Below are 8415 nucleotides of genomic sequence, written 5' to 3'. Positions count from 1 at the left end.
TCCTAATCCTCCTCATCATTCGCTGATTGTATCTATTTATCATTTGCAGCAGCAGTGCTGTGAAAACATTATTTCCTCTATCACCATGTTTCGTCTCCTAGGAGACGGACCAGCTGGACCCAAACGGAAGTGACGTGTACGCAACTGTCCCAATTCTCCTTTTTAAACAGCGTCGATCCCTTGCGCACTTACGCCCCTAACTGCACTTTTGGCAAGTGCACTTCAGGGAAGACCTCAGGGCGCAAGTGTGGGTATTTGGACAGGGCCTTCAGTTGCCTAAACCTGACATAGAAAGGAAGTAAACATAAAAATGAAGTCTTTTACGTTTCAAGTTTATTTTGAGAGAGAACGTATGCACATAACGAGCAGAAATTGCACATTTCCTGTGAAAACAGAAGTGTATTTTGAAAAGACACAATGCATGTAAGGAGCGTAGATTATCGTGTCGTCCCTGAATATTCAAAGCTGATGCAGGGGGGTACCTAGGGTGTCATATTTTGAGGTGTAGGTCCACTGACAAAGCATCAGTATCTGACGAGTTAGGATGAGAATGTGTTGCTCCACTTTGTCTTTAGGCTCAACAATAATCCTTTCATATTTTCATACCTTTTCCCTCAGAGTGCTCATCCTGCAGCTGAAGAGGTTTCGCTACTCTCCCTTCTTTGAGCTTGAGAAGGCTGATGAGCCTGTCAGGCTGACAAGGGACTTGCCAGTCTCCTCCACACAGGTAAAGAAAAACAGAAACACAAAAATCAGGCTCACGTGAAAGTAAACATGTGTACAGTGTGTGCTGTTGTTTTGTGTGTACGTGTGAAGCTAACTCTTATGAACTGTCTTCCTTCACAGGATGGAGGCTGCTACAGCTTGGTCAGTGCCATCAGCCATTTTGGCTCCACAGAAATGGGTAAGAGAAGCACACACTGAAGGCTGAATGTGACCGTCTGTCGTCCTCTGTCATGCTGTAGATAGAAACGTTTCAGGTCCTGATGGAATTAACCAATTATAATTATTCACTTTATTTATTCTGAGTAGTTCTAGTGGAACTTTATCCTTTTCTATGTGAAATTGATGGTTATTTTTTCCTATTTTGATTGATGAATTTAGTTATTAGCACTCTCTGCTTTATTTGGAACTCTTTTCTGCTACCTTCTTATGTTTTATGTAGAAAACCATAAAAGTTTTAAACATCATGTCATATTCAGAATCTTTTTGATACCACTCTCTAAGTTGTAACTAATGGTTTTATGAATAGTTAAGAAATAAATAATAATGCTTTATAGGTGAGTTATACGCCGAGCTGTCGTGATTCTGAAAAATTCCCCTTTGTCTGTTATCAGTTAACCTTCATAACCTCCACTTTGTTTCAAGATATTAATCAAGATCTCTCTCTTAATAGGACACTACATCAGCCAAGGCATCCACCCAGACAACAATCCGGACAAACCAGGTGATCATTGGCTCACCTACAATGATTCAATGGTCTTTAAGACGTCCGGCAAGTTAGTCTGTGAGCAGCAGAAGAGGGGTGCTTACATCCTGTTCTACAAGAGAAGTAAGAGGACAACACCGTCACATCCTTAACTCAAGTCCTGAAGAAGAGAGAGATTTTTAAATGCGCCAACATAGTGTTTATATCAAGTGTGTTGTCTTCATTCTCAGTAGTGTAACCCAACTGACGACGTGATGTCGGACTAAGAGACCTGGACACAGTCAAGACGTGATGTCGGACTGAGGGACCTGGACACAGTCAAGACGTGATGTCGGACTGAGGGACCTGGACACAGTCAAGACGTGATGTCGGACTAAGGGACCTGCCACAGTCAAGACGTGATGTCGGACTAAGGGACGTGCCACAGTCAAGACGTGATGTCGGACTAAGGGACCTGGATACACCACACGGAGACAGGATGACCATCATGGAGCCAGGAGACCCGCCGCGGGACAAGGAAGGTAAGTGAGTTCCTAATCTTGTCTGTTTTCTTGGTGCAGTTGTTCAACGTGACGTGGACAACAGATGACCAGGGAAGACGACTGGAGGATGAACGAAGAAGATGTCCCGTGGCCAGGAGCAGCTGACGGTTCCCTTGCCCTCAGGAGGATGGGCCCCCCCAGAGAGCCTGGTTCCTCCCAAGGTTTCTTCCTCTTGAGGGGAGTTTTTCCTTGCCACTGTCGCCTCAGTTACTGGACAGCAGGACAGACCCAACTCATCTCATCAGCATTGACACCACAGTTGTAGAGATGGTCCTGCATTGTGCCAGAGTATGGCTTGCTCTCTGGGGAGAACTACAAAAAGAAAATCAAAGAAAATAAATACTAATGGACTTTAGGATTTTGTTGGTTGTATTTTAATGTATTTGTCAGTGGGAGTTTTTATAGCTCCATAATACAGTGCCAATTCCAAAAAAGTTGGAACATTGTGTAAAATGTAAATAATAACAATCAAATCCTTTTTGACTTATATTCAAAATGAATAAAGTCCAAAGACAAGATATGTAATGTTCATGTGGCATGTGTGCGGACCCTTAGCTAGCTAGCAAATTGACAAATGGGGATGGGAATGGGCTGTTAAATTTAAACGGTGCAAAATTCCTGAGCTCAACTTGCCTTGGAAAATTTCCAGAAAACATCCACCCCTTTGCGGCCTAGCTATTATACTATGATAGAGTAAATTCCGGCAACATCGAGCAGAGGCATTACATTATATCCCGCAGCAAGGGCTATTTATTTAACCAAAAGAGACGACTGCACCAGGAACTGTGTACTTCAGTTTAGAGTTGACAGCAGATTCAATAAAGTACTGTATTATTTACATTTTTATAGATGCTGTTCAGAATTAGTCTTATTGTGAGATGATTACAATTCATCTCCCACTGACTGGAAACCGCAGGGTTTACTGCAAGTGTGTTTGAGGAAAGCTAATAAAGAGAAAAATGGTAGGGTGCTAACCGGACTTAGCCCCACCTGTCAATAACCTTACTCCAGAACATACTCTGAATAATGTTTCTCAAATAACTGCAGTGTTCGCCTTCAGTGTGAAACCCCAGGGACTCGTTAAGTGGATGCTTTTTGCTCTAAAATGAACCGCTGATTGTTTGCTTGTTATGCATAAAATAGTAGTAGTAATAGATCTGCTATTTGGGTTCATATCAATCAGTTGACCAATAGGAGGTCTTCACACTCTTTGTACTCATTCAATTACAATTACAATTTTTATGTCTGCTAAGGCACTATCTTTAGGCTATTTTTGCAAAACTGCACACACTAACCACAAAACCTTACAGCAAACTAGCAAAACATAATATATCTCTTGCAAAAGCAAGAGACTGCACACGGATGGTATTAATCAAAAACACTTGTGGCTTTTTCTGTCTGAAGGGTATAATGTTTGTGGGTATAATTGTGACGAGTGTATTTAGGGCCCAAATACAGCACTCTGGAAGTCAGCGACAGTTGTTTAACACAGGCAAATAAGAAACTTGGGCAGATGAAGACACACAGGTAACAGTTTGTTCTTCAGGCTGGAGCCCATTCACATTCTCTGGGGTTCAGGCTTGACAGTCGAACCCAGAAATGGAGCCATGAGCCCACGGACCAACACGGTTCATACTGTTGGGGGGTGACGGTACCTGAGAGGGGCAGGCAGGGGACGTGGATAGAGGAGTCGAGGAGGGATATCGGGATGAGAGAAAGTGGATGCAACATTTGAGGTGGAGCCCATAAACTTAAAAAATAACTGATGTAGCTACTGTTTGGTCACCTTTTGGTTTGTGGACATTTTGAAGCCTTGAGTTCAGCATTTTGCCCATCGCCATCTTGGCTATTAGGAGTCAGAAGTGACCATATTTAGACGAGAGGTTGGAGCTGTGGAGGAGTGAAGGACTGATTTGAGTCATACAGTGCTTCTCAAAGTCAAGGCAGGATCCTTGAGTGGCTAAGATTCAATTAAGATACGTCATTGAATTACGCTGAAGGATTGTTGCAATGTGAAGGATCCTTCGAATTCTACCAAGGACCGAGTCCATCCTTCAGGATGCATGTGCGTATCCTCACCCACAATTCTTTGCACACAATGTGCCTGGGCTGTTGTGGATCAGGCCACAAGACTTCATCCACATCTCTGTTTAATACTGGCCTTCAACTCCTCAAGTGTTACAGTAAAATGTTTCTTTACACATGTAAGGTTCTAGGGTTTGCTACTGTGGGCTCCTTAGTGTACCTTCAGAATAGTATATGAGGCAGTTGTCAGCAGCATGAGTAACACAGGCTTACATCTCACCCTCACTGAATTCCTCCTTATTGCTTCAATTCCCCTTTGATTGCCTACAGACATCAGTATTTGGTCTTTGGATGATATCATTCAGGAGAATAGATGATTTCTCAGTGATGTCTCACGCCACACCATTACCACACTTTCCATCAGTGCTCAAGGCCCCATTACTGTGACATTTGCTTTACACACATCTCTTTTCCAGACAATATCCACACTTTGGCTGCAATCAGACTGCAGGCAAAAGTGGTCTCTTTTTTTTTCACTTATATGTAACTCAGATCAGATTTTTTTTAGAATGTGAACATCACAAACCCCACAGACTGATATTTTCTATTCTGATTTGGGCCACTCTCATATGTGGCTCTTAAACAGATACAGGTCTGATTTTTTTTGCAGTGCAACCTCAGTCTGAAAGTCATATTAGAATTTGTGCAACTTTTACACACCTCTATAGTTTAATGCTGAGAGTCTTTTGGAGAGGTGCTGACAGATGTAGTTAAAAGCATCCTAAATTTTTGAATGAAATCGGTCTAAGTGAAGCCATTTATGTCACGATCCCACCACTCCTGGCTCCAAATCTACATCCACACGCACCTCCGTACAGAAGTTGCAACCAACTGTATATTATTTGTACTTGGCCACACATGAGCACATTAGGGATGTGTCTGAATCTGAATACGTTGTCCAGAAGAAGTACAAATAAAGTGTCATTATTATCTGAGAAACAAAGTTGCCATGTTTGTGCATAATATTTTTTTAGATTGACTCGTGTCATTGTGGATGGCCACAAGATACAAAAGACCGTTCTTCTTGAAACATAGGGTTTTGAACCAGTTGAGTGAGTGAGTTGAGTTTTGTTTTTTTTGTTAATGAAAATTGTAAGTAATTACTTTCTGTAATAGCCCCCGCTGAGTCAGGGCGCAGCAGGCTGGGAGCACGTTGAAGGAGGAATAGTGAGACAAAAGCCTGGTGTGGGAGCTGGATTTCTTTCAAACCCGTGCAAATTAGACATCCAAATGAAGCATAGAAAGTTTAGCTCAATTTAAAAATCTCAGTTGAAATATGACAAACACTCTGCTTTACCTTGTATTTCATTCAATATTCATCTGTTAGATGTAGCCATAGGTTTAATGGAATTTTGACTCTGCGTCCACAAACACTCTGCATATAATAGGAATATTAAGAATAAAAGTCCCCTGAAATAAGAAGAAACCCTTTGAGAAACACCCTTTAAAAAAATAAAAAACCTATTTATTTATTCATTTATTGAACTATACTGACTCATTTGTATATTTAAATGTACATTTATAAACATGTATTTATTCCCTCATTTATCTACTTAACGATTATAGCAACTCTTACCTTTCTTGCATTTCACACAGCACTTGGAAAAAATCTGAACATCCACAACTCCCACCTCCCTCCAAAGGCCTAGTCCCCCCTCCTCCATTACATCCTCATTACATCTATGATAGACGTAGGCGTTGGCAAGGTAACGTTAGATACACGGAAGAGGAGAGTGTAACATTACAACCAAGACAGTCAAATGCAACCCCAGAGTTTTAAAACTCAACCGGAGTCAGTGATGACTGATGATGGTGGGGGGGCGAGCGGTTACATCAGTCAAAGGCCTCCACGTGGGGAAGACAGACAGAACAGGAGAAAACTCCGAATGCAATGGTTGGTCTGAGTTTTCTTAGAACCATATGAGAATGGTATGATTATGAGTTTTTATTTCTGGTGGAATTCACTTGTTAGTGTGCCATCAGCTTATTAATAGCATTTTAACCTAAACAAAGAAAAGCGTAATATTTCCAGAAAGGTAAGTGTTGCTTTAATTTCATATATTGTAGGCCTAACTATCGGACAGAGCTGAGAGCTCTATCCCCTAACTCCCCTAACTCAGGTTGCCTGTGAACGCTTGGACTTCGGACCATAGCTTCGGACGCAGAAGAATGGTGTCCCAACGCCATATTGGCCAGATACTCTGCAAGACTGAGGTAAGGACAGTTGATTATTTCTGGTATTCAAACTGCTTCCTTGGACATTTTTAGGGCTGTAGTCAACCAAAGAAAATCTTGGTCAACTGAAGTCGTACATAATCTTAAACTGATCGATTAGTCGTGGGGAAAAAAAATCTGCACGTTATTTTTACTTCTGTGGTGGTGCATCTGTCACTCTGCAGTTACACCTCCAAAACACTAGTCGGCGGTGGAGGACTGTGTTAAGTGCTGTAAAGTAACGATAGACTGTATAAAAATTAAAATTAAAATTAAAAAAAAAAAAAAGGAAATTAGCTATAGAGACCAAAACCATTTTTTGTACCAGGCTGTAAACATGTTTATTTCTGCTTTAAAGTTGGGCATTTTAACATGGGGGTCTATGGGGATTGACTCACTTCCGGAGCCAGCCTCAAGTGGACAGTCAGTGAACTGCAGTTTTTGGCACTTCCGCATTGGCCTCACTCGTCTCCCCCGGAAGTTGGGGCTTGAAAGTAACACACATTAAACATGGCTTAATAGAGACAAATTCAAACACAAGTACGCAAATCAGCTTCACTATAAATCGCAGCATTGACAGACAAACACTTGGTTTTATCTGGACACATTTCCCCCACCAATACAACATGCTAACGTTATTAGCGCAAGTTTTACATTTTACATTGTGTAAATTAGCCTAGCTACTAGCGATCTTTCCCTCTTCTCATCTGAAGCCAGGGACAACAGCAACATTTACCAAAGGTAACGGTACATAATCTGGCTCCATTACAACTCACAAGATTAACCAACAAAACAACTGTCTTACACTAAACACGTTTTCCAAGCAAATACAACATGCTAACGTTATTAGCGCCAGCCTATGGCATTTTACATGGTATACATTAGCCTAGCAACTAGAGATCTTTCCCTTGTCTCATATAAAGCCAGGGACAACAGCGACATTTAACAAAGGTAAGGGCACTCAATTTGGCTCCATTACAACTCACCGACAAAACAACTGTCACACTAAACACGTTATCCAAACAAATACAACATGCTAACGTTATTAGCGCCAGCCTTTGGCATTTTACATTGTTTAAATAAGCCTAGCAACGAGTGGAGATTTCCTCTGCTCATATGAAGCCAGGATAAATCCCGAAGTATAAATCCCTTAAAGATAGAGCACACACAAGACTTAAAATGCTATTTTAGTGGAGGCTTTACTGTCTTCACAATTTATTGTTTCTTATCTGTGAAATACAAGCTTTGTTTCCACTGAGGGAAATGGTGTCAGTATACAGAAACTGGCGAGTTCAACGATGTGTTTTGAAAACACCCCCATTTTCACAGGTAATTTAGCCTGTCCCTCCCGCTGCAGGAAATGATGGATTAATCCTGAAAAGCTATCCACCTTATTTTTCACGGAAACACAGAGGCAAAACACAACGCAGCCAGCTTCCGTTTTTTTGTGCGACACTTCCGGTCCAGCACTCTTACCACTGTGTAAATGGGAATTGCCTTGTTGTTTACCTTGCTGAGTTTAGCCATATATATGTATATATCACATTTTTCACGTCACTATATCACCGTTTAGACTAATCTGATGTTTGTAAAGTCTATAAACACAATGTTGTTGTTTTTTAATGTGAAACTGTATCTTATCAGTCGCTCAGATTGCCTATAGCCTCTCAGGCTTTTAACGGATGACGATCCTGATGTTAGCTTTGCTGCTAGTGTTAACGTTAGATGTCCCTGTCAGCTGCAGCCACTGATACTTTTGAGACATCATGATTTCCCAAAACTGAATAAATACCACACATAGCAACACAAAACTGCTTTGCTAGCTCAATCATGTTGTAACGGCTGGATGGTTGATGCGTACACGCTGATTCAGGTGCTATCAGAGCCGATCTGCGCATCACTATGGCTTAATAATCAACTCAGTCAATTAAAACAACCCGTCCTGTGTGGGTCCATGTCATTGGTTCGACAGCCCATTGGTTCGACATCCCATTAGTCCGACTGTCCGCGATGCTGAACGGCTCGCGGCGGACGTATGGTGCGCCGCGACCGGCTTGAGGCGGAGCAGGCTCACGGCTTATGTGTTTGTCACTTTCTTTTTCATTTTAACCCACACCATGATCTTTTCCTGACCCTAACCAAGTG

The sequence above is a fragment of the Epinephelus moara genome, chromosome 21 (assembly GCF_006386435.1).
Source record: "Epinephelus moara isolate mb chromosome 21, YSFRI_EMoa_1.0, whole genome shotgun sequence".
NCBI classification, from domain to species: domain Eukaryota; kingdom Metazoa; phylum Chordata; class Actinopteri; order Perciformes; family Serranidae; genus Epinephelus; species Epinephelus moara.
The sequence above is the reverse complement of the archived record's forward strand: the minus strand, read 5'-3'. Positions refer to the sequence as shown.